At 40.7% G+C, this 21,334-nt stretch overlaps 1 long non-coding RNA gene across 3 annotated transcripts; it reads left to right on the top strand.

Annotated features, from left to right (window-relative positions):
• The first annotated feature begins 226 nt into the window (after nucleotides 1–226).
• LOC139080213 (uncharacterized) lies at nucleotides 227–19,595 on the top strand. 3 transcript variants are annotated; one of them, XR_011534524.1, is made up of 5 exons: nucleotides 227–421; nucleotides 8,540–8,753; nucleotides 9,536–9,621; nucleotides 9,864–17,806; nucleotides 17,905–19,595. It is a non-coding gene; the product is annotated as an uncharacterized lncRNA (long non-coding RNA). The 3 variants fall into 3 exon arrangements; XR_011534525.1 differs by having other exon boundaries at nucleotides 8,524–8,753; XR_011534523.1 differs by having other exon boundaries at nucleotides 227–8,753.
• Nucleotides 19,596–21,334: the final 1,739 nt, after the last annotated feature.

Below are 21,334 nucleotides of genomic sequence, written 5' to 3'. Positions count from 1 at the left end.
AGACTCAGGGTTTTTCCTTCCTAGTCTCCGTTGCACTACAATCTGATAACATTCTGATTTTTCCTTTAGGAGCCATGCTTCCTCCTCTATTCTCAATCTGCGTGGCTGAGATGGGCCCATCCCACCTGCAACGGGGCATAAAACCTAGGCTTAGGTAATCAGCGCTTCTCCTTCCCTCTTGCCAGAATAATTGGTTCTGTATTGTATCTGAGACTCAGTTCAGGCCAACTACAGCCAGCCCTGGGACTTTGCTAGAACTATGAGGAAATTGGCAGTCTCCTCCCACTGGGCTTGTGAGGCTGGCAGATCATAGGTGCACCACCCCAAAGGGAAAGTCAGCCTGAGTGACATGAAGAAACGTAGAGAGAAGCAGCGCTGAGCAATGGAGAGAGACTGACTCCTATTGACACCGCACGCACAGGTAGAGCCGGCTTTGCAGCAAGTTAGCACCACCCCTGGTGTTTTCAGTTACAAGAGCCAAGGCATTCTTCCTTTTGCTGAAGCCAGTCTGATTTGAGTTTTCACTACTTGCAGTTGAAAGTCTGTTGATAATGGTGAAAAAATGCGTTGTTGAGAATGCCTAGGTTCAAACTCTGTAATGAGAATTATATGTCTCAGGTATTATGCATACTCATATGTACAGGAAACTACAAAGGATGTACACGGACTCTGCTATTAGTCTCTGCTTCCTCCTTGTCACCGTGGTGTAGGAACAGACCCCATCTCTATTCTCACCCCTTAACCAAGGCAGCTAAGCAAATAATTCTTGCTCGTTCTGTACCCTCCTCACGGCCTCCTACACTGTCATTGTCCCAGATAGCTCTACCTGGCAGGGAAATTTTTTTTCTATTTTTTGTTTGGTTTGTTTGTTTGGGGGAGGAGATTGGTTTTGTTTTTTGTTTTTTGATTCTGAGGATTTTTTTTTTCCCCACTTATTAATGATGTAGATCATAGATCGGACAACTACAGCCTACAGGCCAAATCTGGCCCACCGCCTGTTTTTGTAAATCAATTTTATTAGAATACAGCTATGCTCATTCTTTTTCATATTGTCTATGCTTCCTTTAGCACTACCAGGGCAGAGTTGAGTAATTGTGACAGAAATTGTACAGCTCACAAAGCCTAAAATAATCACTATCTGGCCTTTTGCAGAAAAGACTTCTTGAGTCTGATCTGGATTATTAACTTGGGGGTGACTGCAGCCTTTAGTATGTCTGTGGTTTGAGTTTGCACTATCTCTGGTAGCTTTATTCTCTGTACAGTCAGGGGGCTATGGCGACGAGAGGAGGAAGTTTAAACTCCTTTTGATTAGAAAAGTCCCTGCCTACCTAGAATGGAAATAAAAGCTGAAAAAGGATTTTCCACTCCCTTTTCCCTCTGCAATATGAAGAAACATGAATGCCACCTGTGCCAGGTTGTTGGCAATTTGGCACCATTCTCTCTTCTATATTATCCCCTGTATCTCCTAGACTAGAAGCCTGGAAACTACATTTCCCAGGATCCCTTACTAACAAGTTTCTAGGCTAGATTGCATCCATAAAAAGAACTCCCATCATATGTAGAAGGCAGAGGAGAAACAGAGTAATATTAGTGCTCTTCCAGCAGAGGGGGTAAATGCACGGGCTTCAGCTGATGGATGAAAGGTTTTGCGCGGTGGTCTCTGAAAATAACCTTTTGTGTTTCAGGTTGCAGTGACCATTCTGTGGGTCCTGTGACTTCAGCAGGAACCTGAGAGCTAGCAGAACCTTTTCCTGACATTTAGACCTCCAGTTCTTCCAAGAGTCCTGCATGCATCCATCCCCTATTTTAAAGCCCTTTCTGCTCAAAGTACCTAGAACAGTTTCTGTTTTCCTGTCTGAGCCTTGACTGATACACCATGATGTTGCCTGGATAGCACAAGGAAAATATTCCTTCCAGCCCCAAAAGCAATGAGTGACAGTGCTGTGGTTTCCTAATCCTCCTGCATGGTTTGTCAATGTGCCAATGCTCCAAGTCACTTGGTGATTGATCCTAGAGATCTGCTAATTAATCATTGCTGGTGAGGCATTGTAGGCAACCAATAAACGCCACTGTTGCCCCTGCTGTGATGATTTTTTAGGCATAAAGTGTGGCATGTGCCAGCATGCAAAAGTGGTACTGGATATGTGCAAGGGAAAGAGGGCGCATTAGGGGCCGCTGAAGCATGAGCTGGGCAGACTAGAAGATGATTACCATGGAGAACTTTTTATGCTAAAGCAAAGTACTTAAAGTTAATATGACTGCCTGTTTGTTTCCTAAGCCTCCTGGAAAAGAGTAAGAAAAGAAAGTTAATGCGCAAGCCAACTGGCATTTGTCTGACTGTATTTTCAGGAAAGTTCAAAGTAACATCAAACTAGAGATAATGGAAGTAGTGACCTAATTGCACACACTTTGCATGTGACAGTGATAAAAGCCCTGAACTGATTTCAGGAAACTTGGATTCAAGTGCAGCTGTAGCCACAGCTGGCTGAATGAACTTGGCTGAGTCACCCCTCGCAAGGCCTTAGTCTTTTTCTCCACAAAATGAATAAGACAACCTTGAAGGTTTTTTTTTTTTTTGAGGCTGTGATTCCATTATCTATGGCTTAGAGGGAATTGAGAGTCAATGGAAGGCCTCAGGAGCTGTGAGCAGATTAAGGCGATAGAAGCGCAAACCTCATCCAGGGCACAAGGTTCTTTCCCCCTTCCATAAGTTATCACGGAGTCAAACAAAACAGCCACGGGGGCCATCAAGATGTCTCTCCCTCCCTCCCTTTTGCTTCTGCCGCTTTGCCTCTACTACAGCTCTCTTTTTCTTTCTTTCTTTCTTGTACACATATACACAGGAAGGTCTGACTTCAGGGGGAGGGGGAGAGAAGGCCAGGAGCAAGGGGGAATTACCGAAAAGGAAACAGACTAGTTATTACTAGTTCTTGGAATTCTTTCTGCCGGGGGTGCAGACACCGCTGTCACCATCAAATCTGCTTTTCTGTAGAGAAGAGGAAGAGGAGGAATGAAAAGAAAGACAGTAGGGATGCTAACGTGCTTCATCAGGAAAATTTTTAAATTAACCTGGAACAGAGTGGATTGGAGTAGGAACACCCTCTATAGAGGAACTACATTCTCAGCTATTTTCAAACTGTGACTTTTATAAAAATCAACCCATACAAGATGTTTTCTTATTTTCTACTCATTTACAATGGATTTATTCAAAGCATTGTCCCTTTTGGGAGGAGGGTCTCAAACTAAAAACATATATTTGCGATTTTAGGCTGTCGTGGAAGTGGAATTATCAGCAGAGATTTAACACTTGATTCCAAGGGTCCCTCCTCTACAAAGGCAAACAACGCTTTGGTATTATAAGTCAGTCAAGTCTTTTTAATTAAGGGAAAAAAGTCTTGTTATTTAGCCATTCCCAATCCTGCATTTCTTTGTAGGACTTATTAATTTATTTACAAATAATAATTTGCGACCATGTGTTCTGTTCCATTTGGGAAGGCTGCATGGCTGTCATCTGTTTAGTGTCTCTCTAGAAGTCACTGCTTCGATAAAATAGGGCATTCTGCATTTATGAGTGTCAAAAGGGACTTCAGCAAGGACTTAAAATTAGATTTGCCAGCTGTGTGCTCCGGGCATTGGGAACTTATGGGCCTGTCTCACTGTCCCTCGACTCTAACAGTCCTTGCCTAAGCCAGACAAGGAATTTCAATGTCTGAGTCTCTTGTTATATAAATGTTTGGAAAACAGCCGTTGTGTTCATCCAGATCAGCCAAAGGTTCTAAACAGAATCTACAGTTAAGCCAAGAAAAGAAGGAATATTTGGGATGGAGCACATGCGGAGAGGTTATTTCTGGTGGGAATACCAGGTTGTCGATTAGGGAGATGTTGCATACCATCATCATCCTGGCTACCTTTTCCTGTGTAACTACTGTGTGCCAGACACCAGACCAGTCAGGCATTTCATACATGCTAACTCATTTTAACTAAGTCCCACAACCAGGTACATGTGCCCATTTTACAGATGAAGAAAACTGGCTTCATAGAAATCAATGACTTAACCCATGGGCATATAGCTACTGAGAAGCTGAGTCAGAGCTATAAGCCAAGTGCAAGACCATAGCTTGCCTATGCTAAGGCTTCATGAAAATTAGAAAAAGGTGCCAAGGGCACATAGCTTGGTGAATAGACTGTGCCTACGTACTCATTATTACAAGGCGCCCTTCCTGCTAGCAGAAGCAGTCCTAGTCCGGGGCACATGCTTGAGGAGTAGTAGACTGACTACAGTTCAGTGCCTACTCACTCACTCAGCACAGTGCCTTTGTGAAGGGCATACACTGAACAAGTCTTCATGGCAGCTGTCATGGCAGGCTGGCTATGTCTAACCATAGAGTGGCACTTAAATTTGCGTGTCAACTTGGCCAGGCCACAGTGCCTAGATATTTGATCAAACATTATTCTGGATGTTTCTGTGAACATGTTTTTGGATGACTTTGGACTTTGAGTAAAGCAGATTACCCTCCACAGTGTGTGTGATCCTCATCAATCAGCGAAAGGCATATATAGACATACACATAAACGCGCACACGTATGCACACGCACGCACACACCCCCCATATACATACCGTTGGTTCTGTTTCTCTAAGAACTCTGATTAATATAACCATAATCTAGAATCTAGGTTCTTCTCACAACTCCAAAGAAATTTTTCTTGTTGTCCATGTGAGAAGAGGACCAGAGTGCAGATAAGAAAATTCTCAGCTGGATGAAACACCTTGCTGAAAGAGTACCAATTACCAAAACTATGTCAATGTAGAAGGAAATCTTCAGGACCCGCTTCAGGGCTCCACTCTCCGTCCTATTCAACACTTCTGTCAGTGGCTTATGATATAGGATCATGCAAATCCAATTTGAGGATGAAATGAAGCTGGGAGGGATAAGTAACATGACAGATGACAGGATCAACATTTTAACAGGTTGGGTTACTGTGCTGAAACTAACAAGAAGGATAATGGTAAAACCCTACCTTTTAGATAAAAAAAAATCAATAGTTATAGCACAGCTATAGATTTAGATTTAGAAAGGAGTATTTTAAATGGTACGGTTGAATTTTGTTCTTCTCAAGTTCAAAATGAGTCAACAGTGTAGGATCTAGAGCCTTTAAAATGTTAATAGTATTGAAATGAAAAGATAAAAATATTAGTGCATCCTTTGTATCAGTCGTTGTGAAATCTGCACATATCTGAAAACATCAGAAATATCGCAATCAATTCTAAGTGGTTCCACATTTCATAAGGCACATGGCAAAATGAAGCACTGAAGAGGACAACCAGACACGTTTAGAAGTTACTTTAACTGAGAAGGAGGGCAAGGAACTCGGAGTAGATGTAACAGAGGAGAAATGATCTGAGGGAAGACACAAGAGGGATCTTCAAGTACTGGAAGGAAGACGAACCAGTCTTCTTTTGTGCACTTCCAAACAGTAGAACTAAGATGCAAATATAGAAATTGCAGGTCAATTAAAAAAAGGCTTTATAAAATTAGAAATAGCTGATGAGAATTCTAGGATACTCTGAAAAGTGAGGTCCCCTGGTTCAAAGTATCTGAGTCAGGCTCTATGATCACTTTATCCAGTGCCCCTCAAAAAGGACAGGCCAGGTCAATAACATTCTCCTACTCCCTTTGTCTCATAAAACTAACAAAAGGGATCGGAAGTTCATTAGGCGTGACCTGTTCTCAGTGAGCCATTGCTGACTCTGTGGAATCGCTTACTTCTTTTCTAACTGATTGCAATTTGGCTAATAATTTTTCTTAGACTTTTGAGAGATTAGTGTCAATTACACCAACCATAATTTTGAATTGTCATTGTGTCAAGTGTTTTTTTCCAATAATCATGAACATAAATAACTACCTCTACTAGTTTTACTATCATTTCCATTGCTATGCCAGTCACTGTGATGTTTTAAATACTTAATCTCATTTAAACCTTGCGATAATTATCTGAAGCTCAGAGATCTTGGGTCTCTACCCCAGGACATTAGCTTACAAATAGCAAAGCTAAGATTTAAGCCCAAATCCATCTGATTTCAAAGTCTCTGCTCTGAACTGTATACTTTATCTCCACAAATGCTATACATGTCCTTATTTTCCACTTCCATTCTTTCCACTTACTTTCTTTACATTATTGCTTACCATGCTTTTCCACCACTTCTCTCTGTACCCTACAAGATCCAGCTCACTCTCATGTCTGAAATCAAGTCTGCCCACACTAATTAGCTCAGCCCACAATGATCTTTTCTTTCTGTATTAGATATTTTAGTTACCGGTAAAAGAAAATTAAATTGAACTAGTTTATGCAAAATGGAGAATTTATTAGCCTTCAAGAGCAAATAGCAGAAAAGAAAGGGGTGGATCCATTCTCGGAAACAAAAAAGGAACCAGGGACCAGAACCTGCAAACTTTCCTTATCTTTATCTCTCATCTTCACTTCTGTGTTTGTCAGCTTCCTTCTCTCAGGATGGCCTTCCCCACCAGGCTGGAACTAAGGCCTCCAGCAGGCCTGAGTTTACATTCTTAGCCTCCATCCCAGAGGACAAGATTCTTTTTTAATTACTTATATTGAGATATACTTTTACATATAAGCAATGCACCCATCTTAAGTGTACATTTTAATGGGGATTGACAAATTTACACAGCCATGTGTAACCACCATTACAACCTCAATATAGAATATTTCCCGTACTGCAGCTCAAGTTTTAAAAAAACAAAGGAAGGACTCCGTTTAAGCATCTGCTCTGTAAACTGTTCACCAGGAGGCCGAAAACCAAGGCCAATAGTTCTCACTTAATCCAAATGCTTGGAGTGGAGGAAGAGCCAAGGGGTACAGTCTATAGCCCAGATAGGGCCCCTGGATAGATCATTATAAGTTTGTGGGAGAAAAAACACTCCATATCACTCTTGGCCCAATCAGGAGACCAAAACCACATAGTAATTTTAACAGGAAATCTTTAATATAAAAAAATATTAAGTATAACAAGAGATTGGAGTAACAAGGACTGGCACCCAAAACAGAGGCACTTGGGCTGAGATCCAGATTTTAGAGAGGGCACAAGTGTGGCTCACTGAATGGCAGAGTGGTGTCATGTGGGTGGTACCGACTGGAAATCCACCCTCTGGAACTTTCCAGAAATCCATTGCCTAGGGTATCAGGAAAAGGTATTCACCAGGAGATGTCTCACAGGAGGCAATCGACTACAAAACTGCCGGGGGTAGATGACTGGGGAAGCTGCTGGTCAATGGGAGCTGCTGGCTGCTGTGCAGTGAAGGAGCTGAAAACTAGAGAAGCCAGGTGCTGGGGAGCAGTTGAGAGAGCCTGTAAGGCTAGCACACCAGCAGCAGGAAGCAAAACCCTTTCCTTCTACAATGACAAAGCTTAACGTCATGTCAGCAAAGGAAAAATATTTAAAGGGCCCAGATCCATTTTCACAGATTGGGCAAAAAGGGTGTATTTGGAACTAAGAGAAAATACATCAATAATCAGCCCACACCCCCATTTGAGTTCTGAATTGCTATAGTACCTATAGTTTATACCACCCAATCGAACATTGATTACATGGCTCTCTAGTTGTTTCTGATATATATCTGCTTAGATACACATATATTGATCTCCCCAACTGAGTCAGGAACTCCCAGAAGATAAGAAACATGCCTTAAATGACTGTGAGTTTCCCTTCTCCCCCTCCCCATAGTGTTTACTACAATGCTAGACCCACAGGAGTTCCTTAATGAATATCACATATCAACAGAGATTGCAAAATAACTCCAAAACTCTATACCAGAGTTGCAAAGAGGAAGCTTCCATCCAAATCCATCCCACAGACATGTTTGTTCATTTCTTAAATTTTACTTGCACAGTGTTTTGCTTACCCAGCTTTTTGAAATTTTGAGTTAGTGGCCAAAAGTAGAGATTTTGCATAGAAATCAAAGCCTTCTGGAAAATTGGAAGGTGGTGCAACAATGGACCCACACACAAATTGGCTAGAGCTGACCATCAGCCTTTCCTTTTCACCAGCACACATACTCTCTACCTTAACATAGTCATCATATGGCCTGTTCATTTTTTTTTTAAAGATTGGCATCTGAGCTAACATCTGTTGCCAATATTCTTTTTTTTTCCTTCTTCTCCCCAAAGCCACCCAGTACATAGTTGTATATTCTAGTTACAGGTCCCTTTGGCTCTGCTCTGTGGAATGCCACCTCAACACGGCTTGATGAGTGGTGCTAGGTCCGCACCCAGGGTCCGAACTGGAGAAACCCTGGGCCACTGATGCAGAGCCCACGAATTTAACGACTCCGCCACAGGACCAGCCCCTGGCCTGTTCATTTTTATCAAAGATCTGGATCCTGTAGCTGAGTTCTCAACCTCTGCTCTATAGAACAGATTCTCTTAACTTCTTGTGTAGGTCAAGGAACATGGAAAATAAACACAAAGTAGATATAAATATTTTGCAAATGTTGACGATTTCTCAGTCTCTTCTTTTCACAGACACATCAGAATTGTTGGATGTCTTTAAAATGAATGGTCTGACTGAGCTTATGAGAAAATTGACACAGGTTATGAACTTAGAGCATTGAGAGGGTACTGGAAGAAAAACTAGACAGAGTCTACTTCAAGAGCCATCACTGCTATCATCTAGCCAGTAACCTGCACAATCTCATAGTCTCGCTGAGCCTCAGTTTCCTGATCTGAAATTAATAGGGTGAGTTCTATTGTGTCTAGAATAACGAGACCTCTGTGATTCTAAGAGTTTGTTATAGTCAGAAGCTCTATTCGTGATGAATAATATGAAGACCCTGGCTTGGCTAAAGAATGCTTATTTAAACAAGAGTCTTAATTAATTACTCTTTTTCTTAAACTTTTCCCTTTGTTGGTTTAAGACCTCTATTTATTATCACCTGCCTCTCCTGTGGTTGGACAACTTTGCCATAGCTCTTATATTGCTAGGAAAACAACCCGGACAAGCCTTTCAGAGAGGCATCTATGTTATGATCTCATCCATGACAGTAGGATTCCTAAGGATAAAAAATAAGCCCTAAAAATGCAACTGGGTTTGTTTAATTAACAAATATTCATTGACTGCCCGGCACTGTCCTTGAGCTTCCCTGTACGTTGTATACATATTTGGGCCACCTCTGCATTATTATAAACTATGCATCTCATTGACAATCAGCATACACATTAAACTTGGGCCCACACTGTTAATTATACTTTTAAAAATGAAAATTATCTTTTAGTCAAGTGCATTAAAAATAGACCCTTCAGAGTTTGACTATTTATTAATGAGGTAAGGTCACTTAATTACTTATCACACATTCATATGTGTAAAGAAAATGTAGCTTCATTTATCTATTTGTTTGATACCTCATCCTCCCTCTGAGCTTCTTCCTGCTGGGCAGAACCTTTTAGTCCAACAGGTAAAGTGAATCCCACGAAGTGATTTCAGCAGTCCCTTTCACTAAATGCTCTGTCTTGGTATTTCAGATCTCCTCAACTTTGTCATGCTCCTTCCAAGGGGTGACTGGAGATATAGAGTTGAGGGAGTGTTTTATGCAACCCATGGAGAAAAGGTAAGAGTCCTGGATGCACACAGTGTCCTCTGGATCCTTGCTGGTCTCTGTTGCTAAGTGGCTGGACAGTGCTGCTCTCAGTTCCCTGGGCGATCAGCAACATCTGACATAATTCATTACTCCCTTCTCCTTCAAAGACTGTCTTCATTTGGCTTCTGGCCACCTGTCTTAGTCACCTTGGGCTGCTATAACAGAATCCCATAGGCTGAGTGGTTTAAACAACAAACATTTCTTTCTCACAGTTCTGGAGGCTGGAAATCAAAATCAGGGAGCCAGCATGGTCAGGTTCCGGTGAGGACCCTCCTCCTGGTTTGCAACTGGCCATCTTCTTGCTGTGTCCTTATATGATGGAGAGGAGAGAGAGAATGAGATCCCGTGTCGCCTCCTATTCACGAAGACTTCACCCTCAGGACCTAACTTGTCCCAAAGGCCCCATCTCCAAATACCACCACCTTGGAGATTAGGCGTCAACATCTGAATTCAGGGGGAACACAAACGTTCAGTTCACAGGCCCACTGTTCCTTCTCGGTTCTCCTCACTGGCCACCCCTTTGCAGACTCTTTAGTTGCTCCTGATCTCCTATGTCCCTCCTCTGTTCTTGCCGTGGCAGGTATGTATCATTTCGGGTGCTCAGGCCATAAATTTTGGAGTCATTCTCAACTCCTCTCTTTCTCTCTGATCCTACTTGCATCCATAACTAAGTCCTATTGGCTCTGACTTCAAATGTATTCAGAACCTGACCAGTTCTTATCAGCTCTTCTGCCTGGTCCAATCACCATCATTTCTTGCCTGGATTAATGCAAAAGTCCTATAATTGAACGCCCTGCTTCTACCCTTGACCATTGGTCTATTTGCACATGGCCAGTGTGATCCATTTAAAATGTTGTTTCTGATATTCATGCCTCTGCTCAATACATTTCCATCGTACTCGAAATAACAGCCCAAGTGCTTATCTGCTCTGGTTTCCCATCACCTCTCAGATCTCACCTCCTACTACTTTCTTTCTTGCTGATTCAAGTCAAACTGACATCCTAATTCTTTACACTTTGCCTTTGCACTTGCTGCTCCCTTAACCTGGGATACTTCTCCCTGAGATAGCCACATGGCTTCGTCCTTCAGGTCTGTGCTGAAATATCACCCTATGTATGAGTCTTTCCCAGATCACTCTCTGTAAAATACTAACCCTTCTGTTGTATACTCTCCATCATCTCCCCTTACTCTATTTTCTCCATAGTGTCTATCACCTTCTGACATATCCCCTACTTACTTGTTCATTTATTTATTGCCTATCTCACCCCCACTGGGATATAAGCTTTTTTAACCACAGGGACTTAACTTATTTTGTTGACTGCTACATTTCCAGCACCCAGAGCACTATATGGCACATAGTAGGCGATCAATAAATATTTGCTGAATAAATGAATAAACAGGTGATCTATGAGGTTTGCCTGATCCTTAGCTCTTGAACAGCATGTTAACACCCAGTGTGTGGGCCTTTTGCCCCAAGTCTTGGTCTTTTGCCCCTAATCTCATTGCCGCCTATGACAGCCTCTTCACCCTGACCCCCAAACTATGCCATTCACAGGTACCATCAGCACCTCCATATCCCCATCCTTAGGCACATGAAAACTTCTTCATAAGTACATCACACTCCAAGCGTGAGGCTCCAGGAGATCTTCCTGGGACACGTCTATCTACAGACTTTCTGCTGCCACCCCAATGCCCTCAACCCATGCCATGTGGAAACAGCTGTGAATGAAGCTTCATCTAACAACCTACAGTCTTCTCCTAGTCACCAGGGTATGTGAGCTCTTAGACTGAATGCTCTGTGGCTCTCCATACCTAACCCGGCATTTTCAAAGATTTTCTCTTAGAAAGATTTTAAATGTACAGCAAAGTCGGGAGAATTTTATACTGAATACCTATATACTCACCACCTAGTTCCTATCCTTAACATTTAAATATACTTTCCTTTTATCACAGATCTATCCATCTATTTGTCAGCATACTTATCATTAGCCAGTTATATTTGTTTACATCTTTTCTTTTGATGTTAAATTTACGTGCAATGAATTATACAAATCTGAAGTGTACATTTGTGGATGTTGACAAATGCATACACATACTTATCTCTGTGTTACCCAACCTTCTATGAAGACATCATAACATTGCCACCACCCCAGAAAATTCCCTCAGGTTCCCTCCCACTCAATCACCAGCCCCATCTCTCCAGAGGCAACCAATGTTCTGACTTTTTATCTACCATAGATTAGATTTTCCTTTCTTAGAACTTCACATAGAATAATAATATTTGTGCTTTTTTTTTCATAAGTTTCTTTCATATAACTGTGAGCAAACAGAACTAGTTAATCATAAGTATGCTGCAATATGTTAGCAGGAAGTATACAGATGTCTGCAATGTACTTTCAAATAAGATGGATGATCAATGTCTGGCTGGATGGATAGATGTCAGAGAGATTCATTTGTCACTGCATGTATTAATAGTCCATCCCTTTTCAATACTAAACAACATTTTAGTGTATGAATATACCATATTTTGAATTGAAATCTCTGGGTCATAGGATATTCATATTTTTAGTTTCATTAAACACACACACACAAGTGCAAGATATTTGTCAAAGAGTTTATGCCATGATACACTCTCACAAACAGTGTATGAGAATTCCAGTTACTCTACACTGACTGGGTAGCTTTAATGCCCAAAACACACCTCCCTAGCTTCTGCTCTGGGAGAAAAGGAAAGGAGAACCAATCAGCTCCCTTTACCTATATTACCCGTCTTCCTGCAATCCCTTTTCCTTTTCTTTCCCTTCCCATCTCCCTGACTTGTCCACTTGTTCACCAGGATCAGGGAGAGCAGTCTCCAGCTTTCCATTTTCGCTGCATCATCTGTAGCAGTCTGGGTCCAAACAGGAGACAGAAACCACACAGTAGGTTAAGCAAGGGGAATTTAATATGAGAATTACTATCTTTGATTATAGAGAAACTATAGGATAAAGGAAATGCTCTGCGGTACCCGAGTGCTGAGGGAAAGCACCCATGGAAGGACACACTTGGAAGGGGTTCAGACCTCGCTGGAGAAGGGGTGGTTTGGCCCCTGGATAGCAAAGTTGGCTGGCTTAGGTAGGCCAGAGCTGGTCTGGAGTTGCTGGGTAAACCCTAGGTAACCATGTGGAGAGCAGGCAGGGGAGCAGACGATAAGCAGCCAGTGACATAGGGGTGCAGTGGGAGTCCAAGTGCTGGAGGAACAGTGGCAGAGGCCATGAAAGTGTGCAGGCTGCACAGGGTGGTGGAGGAGAAGCCAGCACTTGCAGAAGGAATAACAGTTGAGTGGGTGACTCTCCGGGCTGTAGGCAATTGCTTGCTGGTTGCACAGTGTTCTGGTTTCCACATGGAGAGGGCTGAGGAAAGGTTATCACCCAGCTGAGGCTGCAAAGTCACCAAGGGATCCTGGGCCTGTGGCTAGGGGAGACTTTACAGGGTATTCTCACACCCACAATGCTGACCTCGGGGCCCATCAGAAATTGCAAAATACCTCTTCTATTTGCAATGTCCCTCCAGTGCCCTCTGCTGAGGAAGCTTACCATGGTCCTCCCTTTAAGGAGAAATGTTTAAAGGAATTCCATTGGTTATCACAGAGCATATATATTGAAGGGTTCATTCAGAGCTGAGAAGCAACAAATTGACAGCTGACACAATGTCCTTCTTCTCTACTCCAGGCTTAAGGTAAGCCTTAATGATTAATGGTGTGTGGTAAAGAGAAAGACTGGCTTCTCAACTGTAGTAGATTGCAAAAACAGCCACAAGAATTCCTCCCTTCTCTACATTCACGCCCCTTTGCAATGGCACTTTGTGGCTCCCCCCCTCAAGAGGGACAGTCACTTTCTCCATTCCTTGAATCTGGGCTGGCCATAGGATTTGCTTTTTTTTGTATGACATTAGCATACATGATATAAAGAGAGACTTAAAAAGCACTGATTGGAGCTTGCTCTCTCTTGGTACTGAGAACCTTTCTGACACCATAGGATTTGCCTGGAGAAGCCTGATTTGCCTTCTGTAGTTTGAGGGAGCAGGCAGAGCTAGAACCCAGCCATCCTCAAACTCCTAGTTCATCCAGCCCCAGCCACAGGAGCCCAGACCAAAAGAACCACCCAGCCAACATACAGAATAGAGAGAAACAGTAAACGTTTGCTCCTTTAAGACTCCATGGTTGGATTTTGTTATGAAACAAAAGTGACACAAAAATATTAACACCTGTATTGAAATGTATGCTAATACATTAATGTTATACATAATAATATACTAATGTAAGCAATTTAGTTACCAGAAAAAAAGCTTTGTTTACCCTGAGGAACAGATATGTTTGTTCTTTGTAGATCATTTGTCTTATGGAATTGATTCTATTCCCCTTTTCATTTGGATACGAAGAAACATAGAGCTAATTTGTGGCTCATCTTTAGCAACTGTGTCTTCTTTATGTCCAAATTCTTCCCCAAGTTTTGGCTTTCTATTCTGCCTATAGTTCTCTGTTCCTGATTTATAACTCATTTATAATTTGCCTATTTTGGTTTATGTATTTGTATAAGCTGTCTCAAATGATTTTTTGGAATGAGATTAGATCTAAGTGTACAAAATGTAACCATTTATGGATATAATGCTCAAACCATAAAATGCATAATATTTTCCTTTGTAATAAACCTACTGTGATTCATTGTAAGAAGCTAACTTTCTGCAAAAGATCAAAATGAAATTGGCAAACTCTGGATTAGAAGCAATAATTATCTTAAACTGAAAAGCAAACAACAAACACAAAATTTTCATTGTTATAAAATTTCAAATTTTTATGAAACTGAGAAGGATGGCTCTGGGTTGTGTACTTAGCACAAATTAGAATATAAGTCTAAAACAAAATAACATTGAATTTCATTAAGTCTTTAGATACAAAGTAAAACAATCTTCTAGTTTTCAAACATTCTAGCACTCCTATTACTGTTAATGTAAGCTTAAAAGAACTTGTTTCTGCTTTTTAAAATAAATATATAATTTTTAACCAGACATTTGGATAATGTTAAACCATTTTGCGGTGTTGATCCATTCCTTTCCCAAGCAAATTGTTCTTGAAAGAAATATGAGAAAGTTAGCAGACCAAAACAAGTTACAGATCTGGAATTAACCAGAAGTGATCTTTTTAAAATGACAAGATTGCCCTTTTATGATAACAAACGTGGATCTACTATTTGAAAATGGAACAGAATCCCACATTGGGAGGGGGAGGCCAGTCAACTGTGAAATAGGTTGTCAAAAATATAAGTCTAAAATATGATTCAACCAGGAAAAAAAAAAATTCCCAATCGTGTTGGAAAGTCTAAGACGTTCATTTACTTAGCAGACCAAAATCAGCTGAGCCTTACTGCAGATAAAGTTGGATTTCCACAAAGAAAAAAGTTTGCAACAGTGACAAATCTCCCCATAATAGGAATACTTCAAAATATTAAACATATAATCCAAGAGTAATTGGAAGGCAGTGCACGTTTCCATAATTAGTCCATCACTTTTATTTACCTTATGTATGATACATGGCAGCCCACACTGTAAAATAAATTAGCAGCTAAATGTCAGATCTCCCCTCTTATTTAAGCCATCTGCTTAGGTGTTCAGACTGGCATGAGAAATTATAGAGACCAGGGAAACCTGACCATCAGAGAAGAGCTATTAATAAACGGATCAAACATTAGGACTTGTTCTTTCTGGCTACCACCCCACCACCGACTTCCAAAGTCAAAAGATTTTATAATCTAAATTATTATTGTTGCAAGTCTTGATCACATTTCAGGAGACATGAAACTGAATTAGATATCCTCCTTTAAGAATTTGACCCTCCTGTTACCTTCAATTATTTCACTGAAGAGAGAAAGCCTGTGGACTCAGAGCCATCATTGCCTGAGTTCCATCCACGTACTTTTCAGGAAAGAGAATTCTGAAGAAGCCTGACCAAGCTCCCTTTCTTCACAGCCAGTTCTACTGGTATTCTCTCTTTTCTGAAATCAGTGTTGGAAACTCTGATTGGCAACCTAAGATCAGAGGGCAGTTGGGAAATCCCTATCAGTTCTGGGGAGGCACAGAGGCTAGAAGAGCAGATGCTCCTGGGTCCTCCTCTTCCTGCTCTCTGTCTCCACTCTAGGATCCCAAAGGGCACAGCTCATGAAAGCCAAGCAAAGGTGTTTTTACCCTCACTACTTCCCCATCTGTCCAAGCAAAAGCAATGTCATCATTCTACCAATTAGAAAGACTTAGATTTCAAAAACAAATTACAATCCAACCAGATTTGCCATATACGGGGTGCTGCCTCCTATTGCTGCCCATCCTTCTCTCTCATAAACTTGGAGGCCCCTCTGAAATATTTTCAAACTTCCCATCAGGTTCATTTCAGTAAGTGCCATCATTCAAAAAGGAAGGAAGGGAAGAAAGCAACTCAAGTGCAAATAATGCTGTTCCCCTCGCAGAGTGGAAAGGGGAGCCAGCTGGTTGGTTTCACTCCCATAACACTGTCTTTGGGAGCAACCTGGATCAGAACTGGTAAGAGTGCCTGTGATACAACTAACTTCATCACATTAGGCTTGAGTTTCAACTATAAGGTAAATGTCTTCTGTGGTTTGGGACAAGTTACATAACCATCTCTTCCTCCTCCAAAGAAAAATAAATAAATAATTTATTGTACTTGTAGCACACCTTTCATCACCATAGCTCAAATGCTTAGATTAGCTCCCTACCAACCTATCATGCCGTGATGTAAAAATTAATTAGCTAATGTCTGTAAAGTGCTTTCAAGATGAAAAGTACCATATGAGTGCTAAATGCCCCCTATGAGTGCCAATAAAGATAACCTCACAGAGAACATAGTAGATCGGCAGGGGGATGAGTAAATAGCCAGCTTGAAAAAATAAGGTGACAAAAAATAAATACAGTAACCATACAGAATAGACTTCCCAAGTCATAGAGTTTATTGAAAAGAAAAAGAGTTTAGAGAAAAGAAACAGGTGCACCAATATGGAACCACACTTTTGGGTCAGGACTAGAGCCACTAGTCTACTCAGTGGAGTGCCATCAAGCCCATAATGTGCTCTTGGGGGATGTTAGTACAGTCAAGTGTTCTCAGAAGAGGTGTAATTCAATGGGGATCTGACAGACTATTTTGCCGAAGATCACTGCCCTTGCCTGGGCAGAAGGGATAAATGAGTGCCTTATATTTATTCATAACTTTATAATTTTCAAAGTTCTTGCCTCATAGCCCATCTCTCTTCACCTGCATAATAACCTTTATATATGAGGTAGGTAGAGTGAATATTACTATATCCATTTTACAGATGAGGACATTGAGGCTCAGGGATATTGATTTGATCAAAATTACAGAGCTAGCAGGAGATGAAAGTTGAACTCCAGTCCATTTTCTACCACAAACTCAATGTGCTTTCCAAGACATATTAGCTAATGGGCATTTTGCAATTAAAATGCATTGCCAACATATTTCAAAACATTTCAATATGTGTGTATGATCTAGCCAAATGATTTCACTCCTAGAAACTTATCCTAAGTAGTTAAGAAGATGCTCCAAGATCTAGCTATACAGATGTTCACTGAAGCAGTATTTATAAAAGCAAGAAAGGGGAATAACCTAAATGTTTAGCAGAAATGATTAAATAAAGACTGGTATGCCCACAAGATGTAATATTAGGAGGTAGCCATTTAAAATGATTTCAAAGAAGTATCTTTATTGACATGAAAATTTTCACCATATATTGTTAAATGTTGTCCAATACCCTTTTAAAAAATCATTTATGCACATATCATAGAACACTATCTAGAAGCATATACAACCCAATATTAATAGCAGTTACTCCTGTATGGTGGGATTGTGGTGATTTCCTTTTTTGTCTATTAGATCTTTTGTACTTTCAGATTTTATTCCATTTATTTGTACCAAAAAATCACAATAAAAAGCATTGCCATAACCACTTAAGTCACTTGAAATTTCCACAAAGGGGCGGACTGAAGAAAAGTCAACCTCTTTTAAAATGGCTCCCTACAAATGTCCTGAACAGAGGCTGCTATGAGGGAGTGAAGGCAGGATGGCTCCATTCCCCTGGCTTTCCTCTACTGCCCTTTGGTGAGTATGTAAGATGTCATTGCCGCTTCTTAGACAGCAGTCCATCTAAGCACCTCTTAGGGTTGCTAAAATCACTGTTCTCCCTTCTCTCATGTCAGCCTCTTCTGTCTACATCACTGAGAAGATGCTGGTACTGCACTGAGATGACCAACAGGCTCTAGAAACACCCCACTGTCTCCTGGCACTAAGGTGAAACTTGATTTCAGAAAAATACAGACAGAACTGAAAGCAAAGAGTTTAAATTAGAGCAAGAGATACTAACACTAGCTACCAGGAAAGGATTGCCAGAAGGAAGAAACAGAAGCAAAGAACTTTATAGAAAGGCACTCTCTGTAGGCTTGGAAGACGTCAAATCAAAGATTTTTGAGTGAGTATGGTAGGCAGGAATCCAAAATGCTTCCCTAAGATATTCCTAATTCCTTCAACTGTGAATACGATGAGATATTATGCTCCTGATTATGTTATATTACTTGGCAAAAGGTAATTTTCAGGTGTTATTAATCAACTAATGAGCTGATTTTGAGTCAATCAAATGGGAAATTATCTGAGTGGGCCCAATCTAATTAGCCAAGTCCTTTAAAAGCAGAGTGTTTTCTCAGGCTGGTAACAGAAGGAGAAGTCAGAGAGATTAGAAACATGAGAAAGATTTAACATGCTGTTGCTGGCTTGAAGATGGAGGAGGGTACATGATGTCAAATTCGAGCGGCCTCTAGAAGCTAAGGGTGACCCCTGACTGACAGCCAGCATGAAAATGGGAACCAGTCCTACCACCACAAGGAACCTAATCCTGCTGACAACCTGAATGAGCATGGAAGTATATCCTTCTCCAGTCTGCAGATAAGAGCCCAGCTTACCCAACACCTTGATTTTGGCCTCATGGAAACCTAAGCAGAGTAGCCTGTTGAGCCGTCTAGGACTTTTGACCCACAGAACTGTGAGATAATAAATGAATATTGGTTTTTTCAAATTTATTTTTAAATTGAGATCGAATTGACATATACCATTGTGGAAGTTTAGGGTGTACAACATGTTGGTTTGATACATTTACATATTGCAATGTGATTACCCCCATAGCATTAACTAACACCTCTATCAAGTCACATAATTATCATTTCCTCTTTGTGATGAGAACAATTAAGATCTATTCTCTTAGCAACTTTGAAGTTTATAATAAAGTATTGTTGTCTATAATCATTATGCTGTACATTAGATCTCCAGAACTTATTTACCTACTAGTTGCAAGTTTGTACCCTTAAACAACATCTCCCCAATGCCCCCCTATCCCCTGGTAGCCTCCATTCTACTCTCTGTTTTTATGAGTTTGGACTTTTTAGAGTCCACATATAAGCAATATCATACAGATTGGCCTTTCTCTTCTTACTTGGCATAATGACCTCAAGGTCCATCCATGTTGTCGCAAATGGCAGGATTTCTTTCTTTCTTGCAACTGAATAATATTTCATTGTACATATACCACATCTTCTTTATGTGTTCATCCACTGATGAATACTTAGGTTGTTTCCATATCTTGGCTACTGTGAATAATACTGCAATGAACATGGGTGGGCAGCTATCTCTTTGAGATCCTGATTTCAATTCCTTCAGGTGTATACCCAGAGTGGGATTTCCGGATCATATGGTAGCTCAATTTTTAATTTTTTGAGGAACTGCCATACTGTTTTCCAAAATGCTGTACCAGTTTACATTCCCACCAACAATGCACTAGGATTTCCTTTTCTGCACATCCTCACCAGCGTGTTTCAGCTTGCCTTTTTAATAAAAACCATTGTTATGGGTGTGAGGTGATATCTCACTGTCATTTTGATTTGCATTTTCCTGATGCTCAGTGACGTTGAGCAGTGTCTCACATACCTGTTGTCCATTTGGATGTCTTCTTGGAAAAACGTCTATTCAGGTCCTTTGCCTTAAATGGGTATCGTTTTAAGCCACTAAGTCTGTGGTCATTTATTATGGAGCAACAGAAAACTAATATAGTTAGAAAGTGCTATAGAAACTATTCTGTCCATTTCCCCATTTTATCAGTAAGGAAACTGAGACAGCAAGAAGTTGTGGGATTGTGGGAAAATTGCGGCAAAGTTGGGACTAGAGTACAGGTCACATGGGTCCACAGTACAGTGTTCTTTCCACTGTCCCACTTCCCTTCTCCCAACAAGCTTCCAAAATCACTTTTATCAAGCCTGGCTTAGAGTCTAAAAGGAATGATAAGATTGTCAGTTGAGGTCCCTACCAGCATTACAATTCTAACATATTTCTTGATTTCTAAAAAGTGAACTAAAATTAATATTGAATGCACAGACACTTCTCTAACTTAAAAACAATCAATAATATTTATAACTTTCACCCAAGATTTAATATGCTGACAATACCACACAACCCACTGCATTCTCCAATAAGTGACAATTTCAGTTTTCAATTCAGTGAAGTTCAGCAAAATTTTCTGTCCTTAAATTCCTAGGAGGTTACATGTGGTGGAATATTTCAAGGTAGGGTTCTACAATTTTCCCTAACTGAAGTGACTTAAATTATTTGAAAAAAATATGAAGAAAGCTAAGAAACTTTTATGGAGAAAAACCTATAAACTTTTTAAAGTCACTTATATTTTTACATTGTTTCTGTGGCAGAATGTCAACATACTATCACACATATTTAATTCTAGTCACTTATTCTGAAGGCAATGCCATCGGTTGCATTTCTAGTAATTGTCAAGATTAAGACAGACGTTAGCTCCTGCCTCTCCTGGGATTAATTAAGTGAGTATCATTAATAAATGTAGCAAAATTCATGAGGATGTGATGGATAACTTGGAACTCAGGTAAGAATGAATAACCAGGACTGAGTTTGCTTGCCTTCTAAGCATGATTTAAACTCAGGTGCATTAAAGAAACCATCAAGTTGCAATGTATTTGAAAAGGCCACTTTTAATGAGCCATATGATTCCAGATTCATTTTGTCACAAACTGCTTTTCTCTTGGGTAATCCCGTTTTGAGTTTCAGTTGGTTTGGTTTTCCTTCCACTGCAGTTCCTTAGGACCCATGGTTCCCTGCATGGGATGCTGAAAGTTGATGCTGAATAGTGACTGATGATTTTCCCTGTTTACCTGCACATTTCTACCAGCCATGAGAGAGTCACTCAAGAGGAGCCATGGCCTTCAAAATGCATCCACATGGCACATTTTATTCTTCAATTCCTTGATAACTGATTTCCACAAACGGGTCTGGCACTCAGTTGATTGCACCATTTTTTCCTCTATTTTGCAGACCTCAGGTTCCAAATCCCAGATTCTCTGCAGAGTCTACCCTAGAGCAGCACTGCCTAATACAACTCTTGGCAGTGATGATAGAAATGTTCTCTGCGCTGTCTAATATGGTAACCACTAGCCATAGGTGGCTATTGAGCACTTGGAATGTGGCTAGGGTCACTGAGGAACTGAACTTTTTCTTGAATTTTAATTATTTTAAATGTAAATAACCACACACAGCTAGTGGCTACTGCATTGGCTAGCACAG

Source organism: Equus przewalskii, chromosome 29 (assembly GCF_037783145.1).
Source record: "Equus przewalskii isolate Varuska chromosome 29, EquPr2, whole genome shotgun sequence".
Lineage (NCBI taxonomy): Eukaryota > Metazoa > Chordata > Mammalia > Perissodactyla > Equidae > Equus > Equus przewalskii.
This window is presented reverse-complemented; position numbering and strand designations above follow the sequence as displayed.